Source organism: Bubalus kerabau, chromosome 15, assembly GCF_029407905.1.
Source record: "Bubalus kerabau isolate K-KA32 ecotype Philippines breed swamp buffalo chromosome 15, PCC_UOA_SB_1v2, whole genome shotgun sequence".
NCBI classification, from domain to species: Eukaryota; Metazoa; Chordata; class Mammalia; order Artiodactyla; family Bovidae; genus Bubalus; species Bubalus kerabau.
In genome coordinates this window covers 68,520,995-68,540,206 of record NC_073638.1, presented here as the reverse complement: position 1 = coordinate 68,540,206, position 19,212 = coordinate 68,520,995, and the positions used below count along the sequence as shown (strand labels likewise).

Here is a 19,212-nt window from a genome sequence, read left to right as displayed (position 1 = left end):
TAACCCCAGTATGTAAAGCAGTAAGTAACACAAAGTAGCATTCAATAAATGGCTGAATAAAGTATTCTGAGCGTCCAATGACAAAATAATCTGTTTCACTGAATTCCATGATTATTTAAAAGAGGAGGATGTGTGTACTGTTTATATTACAAGCAGACAAAAAAAATCATACATTTAATTAGAGTCTAAAATGGATTTGTGCACTAAATATGGTGAAGAATCAGTTCTTTTGACCTAGAAATTATGATTTTTAAGTTCCCTATTTGAAACTTAGAAAAGAATATAACTTTTTTCACTTACAACTGATCCCAGTTTGAAGGAATGATGTAACAGTTGAGAGTTTACACTACCTGATATTGTTCCCCAGATTCAAAATCCTTTTCTCTGCTTAAGTCCTTTTTACCTGGAACACTCTTTGTCTGACCCCTTGCATGGCACAGTCTACCTCATATTCCAACAAAGAGGAACTTTTAATTATGCTATATTAATGCCTCTCTTCACCCAAATTACACTGTATTGTGTTTCCATAGATTTTCCTCACAGCACTAATACATTCCAATTACAATTTTTAATTTGCTTTTTTTTTTTATCTGACTCCTCCAACTGGAATCTAACATCCATAAAGGAAGCAATCTTGTCTGTCTTGTTCTCTGCTGAATATCCAGTACTCAAATACAAAGACTGGCACATTGTAAACATCTGTGAATGAATGAATGAGTGTAATTATAACAACTTTGAAAGGAAGGTTTTCATAGAATACTATAAAAGTTTGACTGGTAGTATCTGCAAAAACAGGTAAGGCTCATACCCAGTTCCCAGTTCAGGAATAACAAAAACCCTTTCCCTCCATTTCATCCTATTCTAACAATTCAATATTTTTTGAACATCTGCTATGATCCAAATTTTTTATTAGGCCCTGAAGATAGAACAATGAAATAAGGCTTCTTGTTGTTTCCCCTGTTTGGAGGACAAGGAACATGGAAAGAGATGAAACCTGAATCAAAACATATCATCTTCAGGTAGCACTTCCAGCGTGCTTGGTACAAGAGGAGCAGGGTGCAAGTGATTAAACTGAAGTTTGAAGACAGTCTGTGAATTTTAATTATCTCTACTATCCCTGTCTCCCATTGCCATGGATAATTGAAAGTTGGCCATATTGCTAGGTAACGCTTCATTCCCTGCATAACTTGGCACTTAGAAAACGTTTTGCAAGAAAAGCAATTATAGCAATTGTCTCATGGGGGCGGGTAGAGGATGGATATAAACTGACTCTTGATGTTTTTGCTCTTTGCATATATTTACTAGACTCTTCAACCTAGTTTTGAAAACCTTCAAATACATATACTCAACTGTTTTACCTACCAACCTGGGAGGGCGGGGGTAGGGTGTGGACTGCAAAAAATGGGTATCATTTCAGGCACAGTTACTTCCTTCATTCCTCATGTAGGGACACTGAGCAATAACCAGTCTGGCCTCTCATTTCCCCTAACAGATGTCTACTCGGGAAGTTATGTGCAAGCTATGATTAAACAAAGATTGAAGACAAAAATAAGCAAAATGTGGCTTTGGGGGCACATTTGAGAAGGTTCTGGAGTAATTCTGTTTGCCCTGTACATTTATGGGTGGTTTGGTGGGAAAAAAAGAAAAAACTTCAGGATTTTTCAAATTGTTCAAGCACATCTTTTGTTCATTTCACTGCCTTTCCCCAACTGCTTCACTTCCTCAATGGTTTTGACTTTGAAACAGTCAGTTCAGACTTTCTAAAGCATGGTGCTTGAGACAGTCATCCTAAAGCTTGAATGCTGTGTTTGTCATGTCTGTTTTAAGACATTCCCAGACAGTCTTCTAGAAAGGCTAACCTTTTCAATACTATTCTCACCTTCTGTGGAATATGCAAAGTGGAGATGTTTTTTTTTTTTTCCAGCGAGAGAGACAAGCAAGCATTTTAGTACTGGGCTGAGCAGGATCCATTTAGTGTTATCAATACAACTGTCAGTGTTTCCTGGTATGTAATTTGGTGGGAGGGTGTCTGTAACACATAAGGTGATATGCCAGAAGTGTATCAAAAGCAGTGTCTGGGTCGGAACAATTAAACAGATGCCCAGGAAGCCATGAAGGTTTATACTTGAAAATGTCAATATCTTCAGCTGTGTGTGTGGTGTTTGGTTCTGGTTTAAGTTTGGGGTTTGGGGTTGTTTTTATTTTGAGGTAATCCTTTTCCTTTGTGTACTGAATTGCAATTTTCAGGCTATATCTTAGTTTTCTTTCTAATTCCTTCACTTCCTGTTAAATTTTTTTCAAAGAAAAGAAAAAAACACTTTAAAGCTTAAAGCCATCATAAGTTATGATACGGGTAGGATTCCTTGACCTTTCATTACCCAATGAGCTACTCTCAGGCAAGTGATTCCTACAGATTTACATGACATCTCCTGAAGCAAGAACAGAAAACTGATTTCTAATCATTGAAATTATTTTTCCTCACCATCATCGGACTCTCACAGAGGTCTCCTACAACTCTAGATAATCTATAGAAATTTTGGTGTAGATGGATGACTCATAGAGTACTGGAAATATCACCAACCCCCAGATTAGGTTTGGACCTTCTGCTACATGCTCCCACAGCATCCGATGCATCTCCTGTCCAGAACTTAGGACAGTGGCAATTGATTATTTGAACGGCTTTTGCTGACTAAGCTCTACATGTGTGTCTTTATGCTAAGTGCTTTGCAAATGTTTTATAATGTAATCTTTATGATGAGCTCTATACTTTAAATCAATATTTTAGAAATGAAAAAAGTGTCTGAGAGATGTTGGGTAGCTTGCTCAAGGTCACATACTTTGTAACTGGCAATGCCCTGACTAATGGTTATATGACCTCAATGGACATGATCTTAACCTCTATGCAAAACTGATCTTCCAGTAAGCTAATTTTGGAATTTTTTAAAAGGCATTTTCAACTGTTCTACTGTTCTTTAGGGGTAGTTAACTAAAGAACGCAATGTAAAATAGTTGTCAATATCTTGGTGTGAACTACACAAGACTGATGAAGGAAAGCCCACCACCAGGGAAGCCCACTGATGAAGGAATAACTGCAAATGTAGCTACAACCAGCAGAGTTTGAAAGAGTATTGCCACACAAGATAGAAGCAGATTGCAAAAAGTGTGGTGGGGTCACTGGGTGATAAACAGGATTTAGTTAGATATGTGTATATACAAACTTTAATTTTATTGTCATTCTTAGATTTATAAATAGATATGTTCTTGGTTTGTTTTTAATAATAAATGAATAAATAAGAAGATATAAAATCATCCCAATCCCACCACAGAGAAGTAGCAATTGTCAATATTAGTGCATTTCATTCAGGATACTGAGATATATATGTTGTGATCTCATCGATCTTTCTATCAGTGTAGATAGGATGAATCAGAAGATCATTATTTATAAAGGCATTACTAAACATGGATTCATATTTTTCATATTTTAAATAAAAATATTGAGATTATTCCATTAAAATTAACACATTTAGTAAAAATGTTGGCTTTTAGATATATTAAAAGTTACTAACTTTTAAAAAGTATTTCTTAACAGTAAAGGTATTGCTAAAATATACGAATACAAAATTTAATTAAAAAATGAGAAATATTGAGGTTGAAATAATTCATTTTAAACTACATTTTACAAGTTTAGTCAAGCTTAAGTTGTGTCAATTGACTTGCTATGAAAGATGAGAAAGAACTTCATTCCCCTTCTAATCTTCTTAATTACATTGGGGTTTAAACTGTTAGTATTCTTAACATATATATTATCTTCTATAATCATTATTTTAAATTTATTTAAAGTTGACTGTATACTCACTACCAATCCCTTTTACATATATTCATTCCTAAATTTTTTAATTAATTTATTTTTTAATTGAAGGATAATTGCTTTACAGAACTTTGTTGTTGTCTGTCAAACCTCAACCTGAATCAGCCATAGGTGTACATCTATCCCCTCCCCTTTGAACCTCCCTCCCATCTCCCTCTCCATCCCACCCCTCTAGGTTGATACACAGCCCCTGTTTGAGTTTCCTGAGCCATACAGCAAATTTCCATTGGCTATCTATTTTACATATGGTAATGTAAGTTTCCATGTTACTCTCTCCATATATCTCACCCTCCTCTCCCCTCTCCCCATGTCCATAAGTCTATTCTCTATGTCTGTTTCTCTATTGCTGCAATAGATTCTTCAGTACCATTTTTCTAGATTCCGTATATATGGATTAGAAACAATATTTATCTTTCTCTTTCTGACTTACTTCACTCTGTGTAATAGGCTAAATGCTTTATCATGAGATCATCTCTCAGTGGACTACATTTCATTATGAATTATTTTTATTCTCCAAGAAAAAATGGATAGGTGCTTGAATTCCTTTAATTAATGTCCTTTAATTAATAAGGACAATCTGGCTGGGTTTGTTATTTGTGATACTTTGTTACATTCAAAAGATAATATACATTGCAACACAGGTTTCTGATTTGTTGTGAAAGAAAACTTTGTTTAAAATTTCCTCTTCATTGGTAGCTTGCTTTTTCTGCCTAGACATTTGCTTTCTTCTTTGTCCTGGAAGATCAGCATCCCCAAAATGTATCTTGATTTTGATTTTCAGTTTTATTTCCATACTACTCACCAAAACATCCTTTTAAAATATAGAATCAACTTTTATTTCAAGAATATAATTCTGGCATCATTAAACAAATCTTACGGTCACCTTTGCTTTTGGCACCCCAGTCCAGTACTCTTGCCTGGAGAATCCCATGGGCGGAGGAGCCTGGTAGGCTGCAGTCCACAGGGTCGCTAAGAGTCGGACAGGACTGAGCGACTTCACTTTCACTTTTCACTTTCATGCATTGGAGAAGGAAATGGCAACCCACTCCAGTGTTCTTGCCTGGAGAATCCCAGGGACGGGGGAGCCTGGTGAGCTGCCGTCTATGGGGTCGCACAGAGTCGGACACGACTGAAGCGACTTAGCAGCAGCAGCACCAGCATAGGTTTTTTTTAAAGCTGAAGTTATTTCAGTATCTAACTTTTGGGATGTCTTAAAACGGCATCCCACTTTTAACTATTTTCCTAGATTTTCTCTACAACCTCCAAGGTGTCAATGACACCATGAACCTGAAGACGCACCATCATCTTAAGTACAATTAAAAAGTAAAACATTCTGTCACTTATAAGATGCTATTTATTGTCATATGTGTTCCGATTTAAAACCGGATAAAATTGGAAATACAAAAGTACAGTTGATTACATTATTATCATTTTTCAGGTAAAGAAATTCTCCCGGTTTTAGCAAAAAGACTTGGCTACTTCACTGAACATGACTAAGTTAGTCAACAGTGAACAAAGAAACCTCTAATTCCTTATCTTCTAACTTCTATCCCTATTTTTCATCCACCAAAATAGCTCTTTCATTCTAAAGTATGTGGATGTAGAGGAAAGAGCTAAAAACCTAAGCTCACAATAACAAAAACAATAAAATGGCCAAATTACTTTCAAATAAAAATGTCTGCTTCCATATTGATCCTTGATATTGGATCATTTTAAATGGTCCATATGTAACCTAAATTCAACATCGTTTCTGCTTCAGAGGTTGACCGGAAGATTGTGTGGTGGTTTAGTCACTCAGTCTTGTCTGACTCTTGTGATTCCAGGGACTGTAGCCTGCCAGGCTCCTCTGTCCATGGAATATCCCAGGCAAGAACACTGGAGTGGGTTGCCATTTTCTTCTTTTGTGGATAAAACTGAACTTATGGTCTGTTGATTCCACTGCATTTAGAAGGCCTATTATACTGCAACTGCATCTTCACTGTCCGGTATTTTATTTTGTGATTGATGGAAATTCTATGACCATTTGAATAGTTAGTCTCTTGGGCTATTTGTATTTCATTATTACTACACCACTTAAACATGATTAGATTTATGATGAATATGAATAAACTCCACTGAGAATAGTTTTCATTTTATTCCTAAACATCTAAAAGAAAAATATTAACATGAATAATATAATTGTTGGCTATTAGGAAGAATGAAATCCATTGTATAAGAAAGTTGTAGCTAATTTAGAGTTAATCTATACTCAAAATTTAGATTATTTTAGCCCAAAAAGTTTTTATTAGAGGTTGAATATATGGTTTCATGTTCCAGTTACACAAGAAATTACTTTGTGACAGTTGGCATGTCAATTAACCTGAGACTGAGTTTCATGACCACTCCTATATGTAATGTGAATGGCATTGAAACATGTAAAATATCATGTATGAAATGAGTTGCCAGTCCAGGTTCGATGCACGATACTGCATGCTTGGGGCTGGTGCACTGGGACGACCCAGAGGGATGGAATGGGGAGGGAGGAGGGAGGAGGGTTCAGGATGGGGAACACATGTATACCTGTGGCAGATTCATTTTGATATTTGGCAAATCTAATACAGTTATGTAAAGTTTAAAAATAAAATTAAATTAAAAAAAAAAAAAGAAAATTCAGCCTATAAATGAGCAGGTATAAGCTCAGATAAAACTAAAGTAATACTGTTATTAAAAGGAGATTGATAAAAATTTGATATTAGGGTAAAAGCATAAGTTTCTATCATAGAAACCTGCAAAAATCAAATTTTCTATTTAAATAAAAATGAAACATATAAATGCAAATACTTAAAGCATACAATGACTGGTAAATATTTTTTCTTTAGTTCTCTTATAAATTTTCAGAAAGAAAGCAATGACTTGTTTTTTTGCTTGTTTGTTACTGCTTCATAATCATAATATTCTAGACAAAAGAGGAAGCTTTGCCAAGTTTGGTGAAACACATGAGTCAACCACAATTGTAGCAACTGTTTCATTTAAACAACTTTCGATACAATTAATGACACAGGTGAGGGCATTTAAGATGTGTATTGGTTTTTATCCTTCCCCCTTAAAATAAAGAGGCATTTTGTGGAAGCAAGACAATTATCTCTAAGATATTGTTCCTTCATCAAATTTCCCAATTTATCTCACTTCTGAGTTCTCACAGGGTTTAAGTAAAGACTATAATAACTGAGTTGCTTTGGCTAATGATGTCCCCTGATGGGGAGACAGGAAAGCACGGTGAAGGTCTGAATAGCTGAAGGTACAATTTGGCCTTGCATGAGCCTCCTTTCTTGCAAGAGATGGAAAGGAAAACAAAACAAAACAAAAAGGTCAATAACTTTTTGAACTAATGTACTTTAAAGATAAATTTTAAAATCTCCTTAGCGGCAAATTTTCTCAGAATCTATGCCTCCACAGTCTGTAGTGCAAGCTTTCGTCTTTTGATATCTTAAACAAATGTTGCATGGTATTTGAACAAAGAATTGAAGGGGAAATCAACTTTTCATCTCAAAGTGTTTTAGCTAATAGCCCCTCCACATCAGGAATCAGTGTGTCATGCAGTCTGGAGGGAAACTGCTTTGATCTACAGGCCCAAACCCTAACCCAATTCATTCATCAGTCAAAACAAAGTTATTGTTGTTGTGTTGTTTAAGAGTGGCAGGAACTACAGCTATGGCTAATAGAAAAAAGTGGCAAATCCTCTCCTCATAAAGCAACTGCAAAATCAAACAAATAGACCAAAAACACAACTAAACAAAAACCAAGAAAACAGTTTCAGTGCTCTGAAAATCATCAGAAGAAACAATAGAACCTGAAAAGTATTTCTGGTTTCAAAACTGCTGGACATTGAATAAGCAAAGTATAGATCTATGCATTCCAGCCTGGCCACCCACCATGTCCCCTGTCTCATCCCAGTTCAGGATAGCAGTTCTGCCAGGATGGGTCAAGCCACAGGGACTAAAAGATTCCCTGCAGCAGGCAAAATGGGTTTACTTTATTTGGAGTGACAGGTGTCACCCGTGCCCAGCAACACAGCAGTGGATATAACTTCTCAGACTGAGGTAAATGGAGGAGATCAACAAATATCTATTAGCTTGATATTATGTGGTTAGAAGATAAGCATATTCCTAATTTAGACTGATCACTGTAACAGGAATAAAAAAAGGGAGCAGACAAAATATTTGATAAAATGACTAAAAACTTCCAAATTGATGACAACAAAAATCTATACAGCCACAAAACTCAACAAATCTAAGTATAATAAATACAAAGAGATTCTTATTTAGATACACAGCATTCAGACTGCTGAAAAACAAAACCAAAATCTTGAAATCAGCAAGAGAAAATCACTCATTACATACAGTGGAACATTAACTATTTTTTCTCATCAGACACAAGGGAGGTCATGGGGATTCCCTGGCGGTCCAATGGTTAGGACTCAGCGCTTTCACTGCCGGAACCCAGGTCTGACAAATTAATAAGCATATTATAATTCTTGAAACAACCATTCGGAAAACAACCATTTGGAAAACAACGAAAAAATGGATTTACAAATCAACAGAGTGGAAATGGTACTTTAAGAAATACTAATCCATCACAAAAACAAATGTAGTCATGGAGACAGTGAGTGAGATGCAATAAGTGAGTGAGATGCAATAAGTGAGTGAGATGCAATAGAAAACAAATTACAAATGACAGTGATAAATCCAACCATACCAATTATTACTTTGAATGCAAATGGTCTAAACACCCACAATCAACAGGCAAAGCCTATCAGACTGGATACGAATGAAAAAGCAAAACCAATGACAAGCTGTTCTACATAGCCACCTTAGACTAAGAGACAAAAACAGCTTGAAAGTAAAATAATGTGAAGAGGTTTATCATGCAAACAGCAAACACGACAGCTGGAATGCTATATTAATGTAAGACAATAGATTTTAAGGCAAAAAATATTATTAGAGAAAACAATGAATTTCATAATGATAAGAGAGTCAATGCATGAGGAACATATAATAATTGTAAACATATATGTAACTAGACAAAAGAGGCACAAAATACATGAAACAAAAACATGAACAAAACCAAACACAGAAATGAGTAATTCAATGATAGTAACAAGGGGAAACAGTGGAAACAGTGTCAGACTTTATTTTTCTGGGCTCCAAAATCACTGCAGATGGTGACTGCAGCCATGAAATTAAAAGACGCTTACTCCTTGGAAGGAAAGTTATGACCAACCTAGATAGCATATTCAAAAGCAGAGACATTACTTTGCCAACAAAGGTTCATCTAGTCAAGGCTATGGTTTTTCCTGTGGTCATGTATGGATGTGAGAGTTGGACTGTAAAGAAGGCTGAGCGCCGAAGAATTGATGCTTTTGAACTGTGGTGTGGGAGAAGACTCTTGAGAGTCCCTTGGACTGCAAGGAGATCCAACCAGTGCATTCTGAAGGAGATCAGCCCTGGGATTTCTTTGGAGGGAATGATACTAAAACTGAAACTCCAGGACTTTGGCCACCTCATGTGAAGAGTTGACTCACTGGAAAAGACTCTGATGGTGGGAGGGATTGGGGGCAGGAGGAGAAGGGGATGACAGAGGATGAGATGGCTGGATGGCATCACTGACTCGATGGACGTGAGTCTGGGTGAACTCCGGGAGTTGGTGATGGACAGGGAGGCCTGGCGTGCTGCGATTCATGGGGTTGCAAAGAGTCGGACATGACTGAGCGACTGATCTGATTTGATCTGAACAAGCTTTGATATTTTACTCTCAATAAATGGTAGAACTAATTAAAAAAATCATAAACCATATACAGAGATGAACAAGAATATCAACAGAAATGTAGTAATTTCTACCCAACAACAGTGAAACCCACATTCCTTTCATGCACCATTCTCCAAAATAGAACACATGCAAGGCAATAAAACAAGTCATAACACATTGAAAAGTAATGAACTCGTACACAGTATGTGATCTGACCACAATGGAATTACATTACAAATCAACAACAAAAAGAAATGTGAAAAATCATCTAATATTAATTATAAATACATCATTCTAAACAGCTCATTAATCAAAGAAATAAGAGGCAAAATAGATAATATTCTGAAATGACTGAAAATGAAAATACAACATATGATTTATTTGATGAACCTAAAACAGTGCTTAGAGGAAAACTTATAGCCATATGACCTACATCAGAAAAAGATACCTGAAAACAATAACCTGAGCTTCCACTACCTCAACAAACTAGATATCCATAAGTATACTAAATCAAAAACAACCATAAGCAAGTAAATAAAAGGCATTAGCAGAGGCATCAATGAAATAAAAAGCATATAAACTATTGAGAAAAATCAATGAAACTCATAATTTTTTGCTTGAAAAATTCAAGAAAGGTAAATTACCAAAAACAAGAATGAAAAAATTATATATATACATATATATATACACACACACAATACAAAAATTAGATATATTTATATACACAACACAGAGAAGGCAATGGCACCCCACTCCAGTACTCTTGCTTGGAAAATCCCATCGATGGAGGAGCCTGGTAGGCTGCAGTCCATGGGGTCTCGAAGAGTTGGACACGACTGAGCGACTTCACTTTCACTTTTCACTTTCATGCATTGGAGAAGGAAATGGCAACCCACTCCAGTGTTCTTGCCTGGAGAATCCCAGGGACGGGGGAGCCTGGTGGGCTTCCGTCTATGGGGTCGCACAGAGTTGGACACGACTGAAGCGACTTAGCAGCAGCAGCATATACACAACAAAAATTATATGCCACACTTGTCTTGGTTCAGGCTGCTTTAACAAGATATCATACACTAGGTAGCTTAAACAACAGAAATTTATTACTCACAGTTCTGTAGGCTGGAAAGTCCAAAATCAAGGTGCTGGTTGATTTGGTTGCTGGTGAGAGCCCTTTTCCTTGTTTGCAGATGGCATTCTTCTCATTGTATCCTGACAAGTTAAAGAGAGAAATAAGCTTTGTCATGTCTCTTCTTAAAGGGAAAGCGCTCAGTCGTGTCCGACTCTTTGCAACCCCATGGACTGTAGCCCACCAGGCTCCTCCATCCATGGGATTCTCCAGGCAAGAGTACTGGAGTGGGTTGCCATTTCCTTCTCCAGGGAGATGTTCCCGACCCAGGGATCGAACCTGGGTCTCTCGCATTGTAGGCAGACGCTTTACCGTCTGAGCCAGCAAAACCTCACTATTTATTATTAAAAATTATGACTCTCCTTGAATGGAATGATCAACACTTAAGTCACTATGCTAAATGGTAAAGGTGAACACTCCTCTCTGAAATAAAAATCTTTTACAAAGCAATACCAAAAGCATAAGACAACTTCCATTTACTACCAAAGACTCAAAGGGTAATTCACCACCTGATTAAAGTACACATGCTGAAGATACAAACACTAGTTGAAGTATAGTCTTAAATATACATGCAAAAACCTAACTAATTTGCATAGAGTCTTGAAAAAGGGCTTTCTACATTCAGTTATGTCTGGTGGAGGCACTAATCTCATCACAAAGGCTAGCATCATATGAAATATCTACACATAACATAGCCCTTAGTGTGAAAATGAATGTTTTCCTCTAAAGATGTAAAATGACTCAAGAATATGCATTCTTCTCATATCTGTTCACCATTGTACTGGATAGCCTTGTCACGGCTATGTACCAGGAAAAAAGATAAAAATCATCTTACTTGCAGATGACATGATTTCCTATATAGAAAATCCTATGGAAGTCACTAAAATACAACAAGATTTAATTAAGGATACAAGACAAATCATCAGTGAACAATAAAAAACAAAATTAAGAAAATGATTTCATTTACAATAATATTAAGAAAAATATACAGGAATACATTTAATATTCAAAAAAGGGCATAACATACTTAAAACCACAAAGTATTGTTGAAAGAAATTTAAGTTCTAAATAAATGGGAAAATAACCATGTTAATCGATTAAGTAATCTCAGAGACCTAAATATAAGAATTAAACTACAAAACTTCTAGAAAATAGAAAATCATTGTAATCTTGAGTTTGAAAAAATAGTCTTGGAATTCAAACATGATCCAAGAAAGAATTAAATGATAAATTGAACTATATCAAAATTATCTTTTATGCTTCAAAAAATATCATGAAATTCATACATCTAAAAAAGACTTGTATGCAGAATACATAAATAACCCTTACAATTCAATAAAAAGACAACTCAACTTAAAAGTCAGCAAATGATTTAAACAGACATTTAACAAAAGAAGATACACGAATGGCTTAAAGCACTTGAAATATGCTTATATTATTAGTCATTGCTGCTGCTGCTGCTGCTAAGTCACTTCAGTCGTGTCCAACTCTGTGCGACCCCATAGACAGTAGCCCACCAGGCTTCGCCGTCCCTGGGATTCTCCAGGCAAGAACACTGGAGTGGTTGCCATTTCCTTCTCCAATACATGAAAGTGAAAAAGTAAAAGTGAAGTTGTTCAGTTGTGTCCGACTCTTAGCGACCCCATGGACTGCAGCCTACCAGGTTCCTCCATCCATGGGATTTTCCAGGCAAGAGTACTGGAGTGGGGTGCCATTGCCTTCTCTGTATTAATCATTAGGAAAATGCTAATTCAGAAACAGATACAACTACACACCCATTAGAATGGCTCTAATCATAAAAATCAAACAGTATTGTTAGAGAGGATACAGAAAACTAGAACTCTCATGCACTGCTGAAAGTGAAGGCCGCTCAGTTGTGTCCAACTCTTTGTGAACCCATGACTATACAGTCCATGGAATTCTTCAGGCCATAATACTGGAGTGGGTATTCTTTCCCTTCTCCAGGGGATCTTCCCAACCCAGGAATCGAATCGGGGTCTCCTGCATTGCAGACGAATTCTTTACCAACTGATCTATCAGGGAAGCCCTGATATGTGTTGCCAGTGGGAAAATAAAAGTGGTACAGACACTTTGGAAAATGTTTCTTAAAAAATTATTTAGCATACAACTCAGCAATTTCACTTGCAGCAATCTGTCCAAGAAAAATGACAAGACAGGCCTCCATAAAAACACATGTCTGAGTGTTCACACATCATTATTCCTAACTGCCCCAAATTGGAAACAACCCAATTGCCCATCAACTGATGAATGAATGAATGAACAAAATGTGGTACACCTGTACAAAGGACTATTATTCAGCCACAAAAATGAATGAACCATCTATTCACACTACAAGCTGGATAACCTCAAAACCAGTAGGCTTAGAGATAGGAGCCAAACGTTGGGGGGTAAAAAAAAGAAACTACAACATATGATTTTATTTATATGAATATTTTAGAAAGGTATATTTATAGGCAATGAAAGAAGATCTGTGGTTTCCTAGAGTTGAGTGTGGGAATTAACTCTGAGAAATTACAGAATGTTCTAAGTCTGCATTATGGTGAAGTCTGTACAACTGTAAATTTGTTAACATTATAAATTTTTTAAGTTTGTTGGCAGAAACCGTTGTTAAATCTGATGTATTTACCTTAAAAACTGATCATTAATTGGAATAATTCACTGAGAAAATAAATTATTCATCCTAAAAAGAATAAAACATAATTAGCCCTTGTTCTCATGGTGGATTATTGTGGACAGGAAGGATGTGACATTCTTTTCACTCCTCTATCTACAAGCTTACTGTCTGCAATTCTTAGAATCTTTCCTTTTCCTGTTCTGGGATTAAAGGTATTCTTCAAGGGTGGTGGTGGGGAGGGAGGGAAATCCATTTTTGACAGCAACAAAGTAACCAACAAACAAGTTCAATTTCATTGCAACTATGCCTGACATTTGGAGGTTATTTTTCTACTGCTGTCTGGCTGTCATGGCCTACTTAATAGATAAGGTTTAAAAAAAAAAAAAGGCAATGTAATATTTGGTCAAAAACTCAAGTAATGGAGACGGCCAAAGGCAGGTTTAATCATTTTTAATCCTTCCATTTACCAGTGCAACCACACTGAGAAAGTTACTTGACACGTTTCATCCACAGGTTCCTCCTCTAGAAATGGAGGTGATGCTAATATCTGTTTTCCTTACAGAGTTACTTTGAGGATTAAATTAGATATTACACATAAGAACTTATCACAAGTTTTTGACATTTCAAATATATCTGAAATATGATCACGTTCACCTCTTCCCAGGCAATTTCCCTAGCCCATGGGAACACCATTCTCTCCCCTACAACTAAAATAGCTTCTGGTCTCTCCACTTTTGCCTTTTCCTCCTATTAACTATTACTTAAATAGCAGAAGGTACTTCCAAAGTATAAATCGGATTATGTCCCTCTCCTGCTCTGAAATCCCTCAGCGGACCCCTAAAAATCCCTATATTATGTGGCTCCCAACTATCTCTCTAGCCTCATTCCTACCAATATTCTCCTTGATCACTGACCAACCTGATCTTAAAATTTCTCAAACTCAAGAAATTATTTTGCAATTTACAGTATTTGCCCCTCCTGTTCTCCTTTTTTTAAATATTCTTCCCATAGTTAGCCAAATAACTTACTCCCTCACCTCACTCAAGACAAGTGACACCCCCTCAAGGATGCCTTTCCTGAGGACGGAGGAGCTTGGTGGACTAAAGTCCATGGGGTCGCTAAGAGTCGGACATGACTGAGCGACTTCACTTTCACTTTTCACTTTCATGCATTGGAGAAAGAAATGGCAACCCACTCCACTATTCTTGCCTGGAGAATCCCAGGGACAGGGGAGCCTGGTAGGCTGCCGTCTATGGGGTCTCACAGAGTCGGACACACTGAAGCGACTTAGCAGCAGCAGTAGGAGCTAACATAGCAACCTCCTGTCACTCTGTGTCCCTTTAACTTTATTCTTACTACTGAATAGTACATATTAAATTTTAGCTGATTACAGTTTTTGTCCCTTCAAGAATATAAGCATCATAAAGGGAGGCCCTTTGAATATGTATTGTGCTGCTATGTTTTTAGGACCTACAACAGTACCAGGCATATAGTAGGCTCTCAATAAATACTTGCCTAATAAATGAATGATAAACAGTAACTTCTCAATATATTTAAACACTATAATTGAACAAGATTTTAAGATTGTTAAGATTTTAACTTGACTCAACATCAGCTAAAACACAAAACATTGCAATCAAGTTTCTAATCATAATTGACTACAACAAAGTTCTCACATCTCTTAATGATCTTTAAAAACTTGAAACAAAACAACAAGACACACTTTCCATTTCTATTGTGTAACATGTCCATAAATCATACAAGTACTTATATGAAAATTAAATGGAAAATAAAATTAATACTTTTCTCTGAAAATTCATTACTGACTTACTACAATCTTTCTGTTCCTGTTTCACCATCAAACTTCTCTCCTTTAGGGAGCCTCATGGATATTTTAAGACTTGCACAGGTAATAGTACTCTCTTTAGAGAACAGGAATTTATTCCTCAGAGCAATTAATCATGGCCTCCTGGAAATGTTTTATAGACTCAGTCTTCCCACAGCTATTTATCTCCTTCCTTATAAACTGCCTTATTACACAGTTAACTGTTTGTAACCTGACCTTTCTATTATATGTCATATTTACTTTGTAACAACAAGAAAAATCCACTCATAAAACATCATGTTTGATCCAAAACTCCAATCTCATAAAATGCTATGGGAACAAAACATAAGCTGTTGGTTGACAGAGATCCTTATTTTGGCTACAGGTTTTAAGACCTTCTCAGATCCAACTGACTTTTGGAGCCTTTTACTGAAGGCTGATAACTTAAATACGCACAGTGATAATCCTAGGATCCATGGTTAGCTAGAATCTTCTAGAAAGTTGTCTTTTTTTATTGGTCCCAGGAGAATTTACTGGGAAATTGGAGGGCCCTTAGCACCCAGAATGAACCTCTGCATTCCCCTAACTGGGTTGCTTTTCTCTTTTAACCTGGCCTAGCCATCCTTTCCACCTTTCTCTTCCCACTGTCCTCCAATCATCCTTAAGAATCTTGCTTAAAGAGGCAGGTGGGAGTCAAAAGCCAATTCAACCCTGCCTAAATTGATTTTATAATAAAGTTTTGCTTACGTCTTTTAAAATCAAATTTTGCTGGGGTTAGAGTTCCTGGAAAAGTTAAATAAGTTAACTTTGCCTATATACCTGTCCTTTTACCTCCCACTAGCAAGGACATCATCACCAAACTGAGATAAAAAGACACCAAAATAAAAAAAAACAAACTAACAAACCTCACCAAACTGTCACAGGGCTCAGTTACAGTAGCAGTCTTAGTAGCAATCTTCAGAAGCCTTCGGTCACCATGCAGGCCCCAGCCTGGCTTGGCTTCACTCCCTTACTGGCCTTTTCAGCCTGGTGGCCAGGCCTGGCGGACTGCTGCATTGAACCACCTTCGGCAGCAGGTGTCAGGTTCCTTGCTCAGCATCTGATGGCAAGACCAGACTTCACCCCTCTCCTCCTGCTGGCTGGCTCCCTTTGCTTCCAGGGTTCCCCCCAGGGGGCATCACATTCTCACTGGCCTTCTTTATATCCCAGACCCTTCTTCTAGAGGGCCTCTTACTGTTCCTACTTGTTCTGGAAGTTCTGGGCCTGCTGGTCCTCCTTCTGGGCCCTGAGCTGCCGCTTCTCCTTCTTGGCTACCAGGCTGGCCTGGAATTGTCAAAGTCTTGTGTGTGAAACTGCAGGACAGCACGTTCCCCTCCCTGACATCCTTCTGGGTGAGGTGTAGGTTATCGCAGGCCCAGTCACAACAGCACCGGGCAACTCCCCGAGGAGCCTGGGTAACTGTGCTTACAAACCAGCTCTGCCCCAAGGCCCAAGAAAGGGCCAGAGCTCACCTGTGTCCTACCGTGAGCTCTTGTCGGGGGAACGTCTGCTGGAGACGCTTCGTCATTCCCCAACTTGCTCTCAAAACTACTTGGATGCAATCCCGGAAGTCCGGGTCCGGGGAGGAGGGGCTGTAATTGGTGAGCAGGCGGCGCTTGATGGTGTTCAGGTTCGCCTTGTGCACAATGAACAGGTTCTGGAATGCGGTATTCATGAGTTTTAGGTGCATGCTGTGGGGGTAAAAGCTGCTCAGCTCCAGGAGTGAACGGTGGACAAACTGCCGCACAAGCACAGTGAGGAAACATCATGCACCAGCGTGTACCTGTTGATGTGGAAGATCAAGGGGAGGTCTCCTACAAGGTGCTTCAGCTTAAGATAAATATTGATCTCCATTTCGCTCAAGACCAGGAAGTCTGTGACCCAGAGGGCCAGCCAATAACACATGGTCCTGAAAAGAGTTTTTTCTTTTCTTCCCTGCAGGCGAGCGGTGAGGCCCCACAAGACGCCACAGGTGCAGGCTGAACTGCTGTTAGATACAGCTCTCACCATGCAGATCAAATTAAACAAGAACAAGAGCGGCCGCTCACCGTGTGCCTCGCGGTTGCTGAGATGTGTGCTCCAGGGCGCATGCGCGCACTCTCCAGGTACCTCGACCAACCTGACTGCTACATTCTCCATTCTCCCTCGGCGAAGCTGCCTCTGCTCACCGCTGCCAGCACTGCTCTGCTAGCTTCCTGCACCGTTGTGAACAGTAACCCGTAGTCAGTTGTGTTATATGCGAGGAAGGGTCTAAAAATCTGAGAGATTCCTGGTTCCTGACAAAGGTACAAGATGGATATGTTCAGTCCAGTTCAGTTGCTCAGTCGTGTCCGACCCTTTGCGACTCCATGAAACGCAGCACGCCAGGCCTCCCTGTCCATCACCAATGCCCGGAGTCTACCCAGATTCATGTCCATTGAGTCGGTGATGACATCTAACCATCTCATCTTCTGTTTTCCCCTCCTCCTCCTGCCTTCAATCATTCCCAACATCAGGGATTTTTCAAATGAGTGGGTTTTTCGCATTAGCTGGCCAAAATATTGGAGTTTCAGCTTCAACATCAGTGCTTCCAATGAACACCCAGGACTGATCTCCTTTAGGATGGAATGGTTAGATCTCCTTGCAGTCCAAGGGACTCTCAAGAGTCTTCTCCAACACCACAGTTCAAAAGCATCAATTCTTCGGCACTCAGCTTTCTTCACAGTCCAACTCTCATATCAATACATGACCACTGGAAAAACCATAGCCTTGACTAGACGGACATTTGTTGGCAAAGTAATGTCTCTGTTTTTCAATATGCTGCCTAGGTTGGTCATAACTTTCCTTCCAAGGAGTAAGCGTCTTTTAATTTCATGACTGCAGTCACCATCTGCAGTGATTTTGGGGGCCCCAAAAATAAAGTTAGCCACTGTTTCCACTGTTTCCCCATTTGCCATGAAGTGATGGGACCAGATGCCATGATCTTAGTTTTCTGAATGTCGAGCTTTAAGCCAACTTTTTCACTCTCCACTTTCACTTTCATCAAGAGGCCCTTTAGGTCTTCACTTTCTGCCATAAGGGTGGTGTCATCTGCATATCTGAGTTTATTGATATTTCTCCCAGCAATCTTGATTCCAGCTGTGCTTCTTCCAGCCCAGCGTTTCTCATGATGTACTATGCATATAAGTTAAATAAGCAGGGTGACAATATACAGCCTTGGTGTACTCCTTTTCCTATTTGGAACCAGCCTGTTGTTCCATGTCCATTTCTAGCTGTTGCTTCCTGACCTGCATATAGGGAAGGGCAAATTAGCCAAGAAGTCCATAGTCAGGCTCTCTCGCCCCACATTTTGTGAATAATGATTATGTAACTTCTAATGTCAGTTAAAGCACTGTGCATGTGCATCACGAGATACTCACTTGGCCATGGGCTACATTTGTTCTGTAAACATGTATAAGTTCACCTGGAAAGCCCTTGGTGGGGGGCGGGGCGGGAAGGTTATGTTATGTCTGCTGCTATGGCTGCTGTGCCAGCCAGGAGAGAGCAAAGGCACCTGCAATTCCTACAGCTCCTTGAGTTTTCTTCCAGCCTGTTAGCTGATACCTTGCCTACCCTGGGTTCGATGAACAGCAAGACAGTTGCTCTAATACAGTTATAGAAAACACCTACCAGGCTCTCCAAGGGATCCCATAGAAGCCCTGGTCATTAGAACTGAGGTTGGCCACAGGCACCCCCCGTCCCTCTGCTCTGGGATTGGAGAGATTCACAGCACATGTGTAACTCTCTGCAAGAATCGAGCCTCTCATGTCCTCTGTCAGCCCTTTCTCTCAATGTTTTTATGTCCAGGGATGGGGGGAGGGGTGATTTCTAGAGCCATGAACTTGTTTTCAAATATTTCCTTTGCATACTTCATATTACTCTGGCTAATTACTTGGAATTTCATGTTTGGATTGATCTCA

General features: G+C 38.6%; 1 long non-coding RNA gene across 4 annotated transcripts in view; it reads right to left on the bottom strand.

The window, feature by feature from the left end:
- The window catches only part of LOC129629329 (uncharacterized), a 334,237-nt gene extending 317,371 nt beyond the window's left edge, over nt 1-16,866 (bottom strand). For 2 of the 4 annotated variants that reach the window (XR_008703167.1, XR_008703165.1), the window contains exons 1-2: nt 16,747-16,866; nt 10,758-10,858 (exon numbers count right to left, since the gene is read on the bottom strand). This is a non-coding gene — a long non-coding RNA (uncharacterized LOC129629329). The other 2 variants (XR_008703168.1, XR_008703166.1) reach the window with 2 other exon arrangements.
- Nucleotides 16,867-19,212: the final 2,346 nt, after the last annotated feature.